At 35.3% G+C, this 7,801-nt stretch overlaps 1 long non-coding RNA gene across 2 annotated transcripts; it reads right to left on the reverse strand.

The window, feature by feature from the left end:
• Positions 1-5,499: 5,499 nt before the first annotated feature.
• Positions 5,500-7,530, reverse strand: LOC131920292 (uncharacterized). Of its 2 annotated transcripts, none has more exons than XR_009381603.1 (3): positions 7,421-7,530; positions 6,132-6,455; positions 5,500-5,937 (listed from the first exon to the last, which is right to left on the reverse strand). It is a non-coding gene; the product is annotated as an uncharacterized LOC131920292 (long non-coding RNA). The 2 variants fall into 2 exon arrangements; XR_009381604.1 differs by having other exon boundaries at positions 7,411-7,521.
• Positions 7,531-7,801: the final 271 nt, after the last annotated feature.

Here is a 7,801-nt window from a genome sequence, read left to right on the forward strand (position 1 = left end):
GCTGCTGAGTAAGTGGTGAAATATGTGAGCCTATACAAAAACCCCTCTACATATAAACTGTCATAATCACAGTATCAAATGTTGAAGTCTTAATACATCAAAATTCCTAAGTTGAAAATTTTAATCTTGACATATATGAATATCAAATATTAAAATTCTTCCTTAAAACTATAATTCTTACTGCAAAATAATGAGTATGAAAGGGGGCTATAGAAGACTGCATTCTGGAGATGAAGTTCATGTATTTTCATTTATGTATAAATAAGTTGCATCATATTAAGCAAAGAAAATACCTAGAAACACAGCTAAGCATTATTTTATGTGTTGGTGTTTCTAAAAGATGTTAGCTAGGAACTGAGCCCTGTGACAGGCACACTTGTGTCTACAATCTGCAGATGGATTGTCATGGAACATCTCAGTAACTACAGTTGAGTGTGAACCATAATAAACTCATTTCTATAACAAAGTTCTCATATTCATATCTTATAGATTATATCTCTGTTATTCAGCACATAATTGTACATAATTGTTAATAAAGATACTCATGAAATCAATCATGGGTTATTGATTTGTTTCTATTTTTTTAGAATTAAATGTGAACATTTTTTTCCAGTATCTTATTCAGTCTCTTTTGTGTTATTAAATGTACTGTAAGCAAATATAGCGTCATGTGGTAGACTCATATTTCTAGAGTTTCACCTATTCTTGTGTCTTAGCCCCAGATGTTCTTTACTCTCTTATTGGTTTTCTTTCTTTTTTTTTTTTTTTTTTTTGGTTCTTTGAGACAGGGTTTCTCTGTGTATCTTTGGAGCCTGTCCTGGAACTCGCTCTGTAGCCCAGGCTAGCCTCGAATTCACAGAGATCCACCTGCCTCTGCCTCCCGGAGTGCTGGGATTAAAGGTGTGCGCCACCACCGCCCGGCTCTTGTTGGTTTTCAAAACCATAAAGAGATATATTTATTTTTTTTCAATTTTTGAAAGTTAGCTTCCATAGAAACACTGATTCTCATGATCTGACCTCACCTACATATCTATGAGCAATTTTATTTCAGACCCTTATCTGTTTCCTAATCTATTCAATATTTTTTATTAACTGTGCTGCCCACTCTGGAAAGCCAACTATGATTTAGGGGTGTATGAGTCAACGGCAGGACTTATTATGTTTTAGTTTGTGAGTACTGGTAAGCTACAAGCAAGCTCACAGTTTTATACAACATTTATGAAAAAAATTATGAAATAATCATGTTTCTCAGAATTCTACTGTAATTATTAAGCTAGAAAAATTTAAAGTCTTACAGAATTGCTGTGCTAAAATATAATCATATTTTAAACATATTCCAAGAATATAACATGTAGCATACATTATTCGTTAAGAAAAGAGCTATGCCAGGGCCCGGAATTTGCTACTTCTGTATAACTTGTTTGTGAAGGAAGCTCCTAAAGCCCCCAAAATATGTTTAATTACTCAACATACCTACTTGATAAGACCTTATTGCTAAAGACACCACACACTTTGGTGGCAAAATAAAATTTGAAATTGAGCTGAAAACTTTTCCCTGTTGGCTAAATTTCATAGTGTAAGAAGTTGTTACACTTGGGTAGATGAGGTATTAGTGGTGATATCCAGCTAAAACCCCTATATGCCACAGAACTTACAGAAAATATATGCTCTATTAGAATACGTGCTTGTGTCTGTGCTTCTGGCAACAATAATTCCTCACCTTTTCATTACTTTTCTAATAACGCTAATTTAGCTGGTAACATGAGGATTAGTACTATGAAAGCCAGTACAACATCATCGCTAGTCAGAACTGTGACCAAAACAATTGTCCTGGAATTAATCTTATATTTTAATTATATTTTAATAAATGTGACAGATTAATTCTGGATTGGTACCAATTAACTTAGACTCATGGTGTCCATGTTTTCTTCTTTGATATCTTGTTTATGAACACGGGGTAAGATCCACTTACTAATAATTAACTAGATGCAGAAAATGTGGTGGGATATATGAGTCAAAGGGAATTATCAGATATTTGTTTATTCACACATATTAGCTATCTATACCTCTCATTGTCCTTGCAGGGTGGTCTTAAAGCTGCAATCCCTCCCTTGGCTTCTGTTATTAGTGTATCTATTCTCAAAAATAAAATGAGGGGGAATAAGAGGAGGCAGAAGGGAAGCAGGAATAGTAGGACCTCCAAATGAGGGGAGAGCTTTGAAGGGGATGACAGGGAAGAGAAGGGAGAAGAGGCAAGGGAACATGTTTAAGAGAGGAGGAGCATGAGGAGGGCAGGAGGTAGAGGAGCAAGAGGAGGAAGATTGCTAGATGCTCTGCTTCCTATGCATGTGTCTTTTACACCACTCATGGGTTTACCCATTTTTCTCAAACAGACAATATTATGCAGATCAGACGTGTTATTTTGATCATGTTAGTATCTGTAATTACTTGGAACATAGTAGGGTTCTGTTCAAATAAATGTAAGTTAGAAGAAAGCATTTTATTGAACTGAAAATGCCACATGAACATTTGCTTACATTTAGTGCAGAGAGCTAAATATTCACACAAAGAAATGGATTTTATCCAAAGGAATTTGGACATTTGCTCTTCTTTTTATTACCATAGTAACAATACACTTTACAGTATGTCATTATACTATTCACCAGTTTTCCGCATTGCTGTTTTTAAAAATAGGAAAAAAAAACATATTGTTCAACCAGAAAGAAAAGAAAATACATAATGACAATATTAAATATAATTTGACATGAACTATGCAAGTATTCTACTGAATGCTGTTATGATCATAAATAATAAACTATATATAACAGAATAACAAAATACTTTTATTAAATTACATAGAAAGTTCTATAAATTTTCTGTGATGATCACTCATTCTGGGGATTTTTAGGGTTTGAGACTTTCTGCAGGAAACCATGGAAACTTAGGAACTGGACTTCTTGTATGATCATATCACAAACCTGGGATTGAAGTCCTGCCCTACTTACTCTGACAGACTGCTACGCCCTTGTTTTTATTTTTTTATTTTTCAAAGATTATGGTTAGTGAAAATGTTCATTGAATCTAACTTGCTACGTATTTAATTTGAACATTTATGAATTTACATGTTCATGTAAAATTACATAGGTAATTGAATGATTTTTGTATTTACTATAACAAAAAAATAAACACAAAGATAGCTAAAGAATGGGCTAAATGTTAAGTTTGTTAGGATTCACACATGGACACACAGGTATATGTCCTTAAATAAGCACTTTTATAAGATGTGGTTTTACATGTACACAAATCTATAAAAATATAGAAAATACAAATTAAACATTTGGGATTAAGGCATGAAGCAATATCTACAAGAATAATTACCCCTCTGGCTACATAACAAACATTCCTTTATTTTGATATCTCCCACCAAAAATAAGAGTGCAACATGAACTATATGCCTACTTATGTTGCAATGAAGAAAATCTGTCATTAATTTTATTGCAGATGTATTAACTAAGCAAGGGCAAGAGGAATCAATATCTTCAAGGAGGAGTAGGGAGGGCAGAGCCGAGCACAGCTCACTGGGCCTCAGGCAGGCTTCCATCTGAAGTGGGACGATCAAGACAACCGATATCACTAGATGTAGCAAGGATTAAATGGAAAATCTTTATATAGCAATTAAGCCCTTTGCTCCGCATGATTTGAGATTAAAGGACAAAATAATTACATTATTATGGAGTAAATTATACTCCCCATGTCCTTGTGATTTCAGTTTAATTTAAATTTTAATGTACTTTTTGTGGGACTCAAGATGAGGGTGTCCCAAACATTTTGTCTGCTCTTGGGACCCTTTTCCTTCTCCTGGGTTGCCTTATCCAGCCTTGACATGAGGGTTGTGTCTAGTCTTATTGCATCTTGTTGTTGCTATGCTGTTCTGTTGACATCACTGAAAGGCTATTTTCTGAAGGGAAACAGAGGAGCAGTGGATCTGGGAGAGAGGGGAAGTGGGAAAGGGAACTGAGAGGAGTTGAGGGAGGAGAGGCTGTGGTCAGGATTGTATGAAAGAATGAATAAAAGGAAAAATATATATAAATTTTAATGCACATGGAAAGGGTGTTGCCTTCGTTGTGCTATTTGAAAGCCCATAAACCAACAAAACCTGCCTGTCACACAAGTAAGGGTAATGTAGAAGTTTCTTATTTTTGTCATCTGAGTTTGCTCCAGTACTGGTTTCAAGACTTTGTAGAGTCTAATATATATATATATATATATATATATATATATATATATATATATATATATATATATATATATATATATATATATACCTAACAGTTGTAGTAGGCAATAAAGTCTTCAGGACTTTATTTCCTTGTATTAATGTATTTTTACCTAATCCTGTGAGAATTTTCATATTTATTTTTATTTATAATAAAATAAAAATACATACAGGGTCCCACTATGTAGTCTTATAGCCCTGGAACTCACTATGCAGATCAGGCTGGCCTCAAACTCACAGAAAGCTGCATAACTCTGCCACCTGAGTACTGGAACTAAAAAGGTATGGTGCCACCAGGCTTAGCAGGGTTTGGGTTTTTAAAAGATACTTGTGTTAAGATTGTAAACCATGTCAGATCTGAACTAGAAACCCAGTGTGTTTAACTCCAATAAGCACATACTGGCCATTCCAATGGTAAGTACACAGGGAAGTGCTTATGCAGTTGTTGATTTTACAGAGTAGACACCATGTCATCACCAGTTCTCCCAGAGCTGGGGAAGGCCTGAATGCAAAAAGGTCACACAGAAAATGTTAATTCGAAACAGATACCCACTCCTCCCCAAGGGACAGTGTATAGCATCTATGATTTCTGAGAAGGGAGGAGTCATTCTCCATTGGTAACTTCTCCATGCTCCAGCAAATAACTGTTGTTTTCTCAGAACCCCCAAACAAATATTCTTTGATGATTGGCTCAGCTCTTAACTAACGCCTATTCTCTCTGGTTTGCATTTTATAATTGTAAAATCTAACGTTCTTTCAACTGTTATGTCAGGTAGTGTCCATGGAAAGAATGTAAAGTCCCATTCCTCATAACAATACATTGTAGTGGATAATGTTAAAAACCCTTTTGTACCCTGCATGATATAATTATTTTCACTTGTGAGTACTTAATTTATATTAAAAGTTCTACACTTTTGCAACAGTTTTATTGAATAAAAATATTATTCTTTTTTCAAATATATGCACTAGCCATCCCAGCTTTATTCAATACATTTATCTGTTTTGCTGATTGAATTTTGGTAAGCATTTATGTAAATTTCCTGGCCCATTGGTCATTACTAATAAAATGACTAAACATCTGGTTAATTTTTTTTTAACATCAATTTGGGACTCTTTAGAATTACCTTTCCTGACCAAGAAAAACATTCAGATCCTTGAAAGAGCCAATACAATAAGATATAATAAATATGTCAAGAGAAATAAGGAAACCATGACATTTACAATTAAGTTTGGCTAACAGTTCCACGGACAGCTTTAAGTTCTCGTGTGGCCATCATAGTACAAGGACGGTGAGGTAGAGATATAAACACATACACAAAACAAACACGGGTGGTGGTGACATTCCTACTGCTTTTTTGAGCAGGAGATTAGCTCAAAGATAATTTAAAGGGAACCAATTCCCAATCCATCAGGAAGAAAAATGATCTACAGAGCTGGAGCTGGACTAGATCTTCCATATCTAGCAAAATTGGGGATAGCGACTTGAATAATGATCCTGAAGATGGACAGAGAAATTGACAGACTTCTGTAAACCCATGGGGCTCGTAGAGGACTTCTTCGTTCTCTGTCTAGAGTCACAGTGACTGGCATGGTTCTTTTGTTCAGAAGCTGGTGTCTTATGATATACGATGAGTTATCATGAATTTTCCTTCCTTTCTTCACTGTGAGTTTTATATATATATATATACAAAAAAACACAAAACATTTAAGGTTAGATATTTACAATAAACATCTACATTATATTTAATAATTATTCTGGTATTTTTAATCTAACCTCAGTATACTGAGGAGGTTTAATGTACTGTTAATAAACTGCCTACGTAGTTGGTCATAGCATCTCTTAAGCGATACTCACCCTTCTCTTCATAGTTCTTGCTTTAAGATCAAATAGTCCTTTTCTCTTACTAGCAGCCTCAGGGCTTCGGCCATGCACATGGTAACTAGGTGACATGCCTGCACTGCTTTGCTGCTCTGTGACTTCACAGTTGGCTGGCTTGAGTCCAGCTGCTTCCTCCCTGTTTGCTATGCCCCTTGTGAGGAGCCTCCATGTGTGCTGAGGACTGGGTGAAACTGTGTGCAGAGCCGCCAGTACTCTGGCAGTTTCTGTGAGTGCTGATTCCTTCCTAGGACACAGAGTAGCACTGGAGCAGACCTTGATAGGACTGTGTCTTACCTAACACTACATATTTATTATAACAAAAAGTAGAGAGAAAAACAAAACATGAAATCATAAAATTTTACGCATGAAGAATGTAATTACCAACCCAAATCCCTTTAGTTAGGAAGCCCAGAGATAGTAATCTTTAGGTTGTAACCTAGGCAATCTGGTGCCTAAAATTTTTAGATTAGAACAAAGGATTAGGAAAGGAGGAAATTAAAAAAAAAAGTTTCTGCGCAAGCACTTAATTCCCATTTTAAAATACATTCCACATCAAAGATGGATGTATTATAAAGTGCTGTTATCAGTCTCATGGAAGCTCAATGAACCAGGAAGTGGTGGAATTTAGGTTGAACTCCAGACAATGATTTCAAAATCTCGTGCATCGTCCCCTCTCAAGGGCCTCTTGCTAAGGATCAGCAATGGGAATGCTCAACTTTCAGAGAGTTTTAGGGTGAGGATGTCAACTGATACAAAGCAAAGCCCAAACAGTCTGAAATTTCGGGTGTCATTTCGGGTGTGCTCATTACTACTTTTCTTCAACATTTTCCTTATATATTTCAAATAATCTTGATCTTAAATTCCACAGTTTCTAAAAAGTCACATTCTTCAATCAGACATTCTGTCAAAAAAGCAATCCCGATTTTCAGCTGACCTTCAGTACAATAATTGGCAAAATGTAGCTAATGCAGGATCCTCATCTCCTGCTGCATTATACTGTGAAGAATGCTAATGAATGACTTTCACATATTCTGTCAAGTATTCATTGGCAAATGAAATCACAACTTCAGGTGCCCAATAGTGCTCTTAATAGTACCATTTAGGCTAATTTAAAGAACTGAGATGGTTATTTAAAAATCTCTTCTCACAGAATTTGTATTTTTTTTTTTTAGAGAACCTATTTTTGTTACCCAAGGAAAAAAGTTCCCTTTATCACATATGATAACTTTAAATTCTATAAAAAAGAAAATTCCACCTTTACAGACCATCTATTCTTGGGACCAATTGTCTTAGAAATTCTCTAATTCTTCAAAATAATAGACAAGGAGTTTCGGATATGGCCCTCTCCACGGACATGTGAATACAATTGTAACAATAGCTGACTTTTAATGCAGATGACATCATTTTAGCATCATAATAGAATTGAAAATCCTTAGTTCTGTCAATATGAAGAGAAGGTATTGGCCATTTTAAAAGTATGACAGGTGAAATGGATAAAACCAAAAATAGTAACACATTAAAATTGGTATCAGGCTCTCTTGAACAGCATAACTTTTAGGCAAACTCTTTGTGCTAATGGTCTGCAATAATGTGCCTGGTAATGAGTAGAAAGCTCATTCTGGTTAGAAATTGTCTCCCGTTGACGC

This window comes from Peromyscus eremicus, chromosome 10, assembly GCF_949786415.1.
Source record: "Peromyscus eremicus chromosome 10, PerEre_H2_v1, whole genome shotgun sequence".
Taxonomy (NCBI): domain Eukaryota; kingdom Metazoa; phylum Chordata; class Mammalia; order Rodentia; family Cricetidae; genus Peromyscus; species Peromyscus eremicus.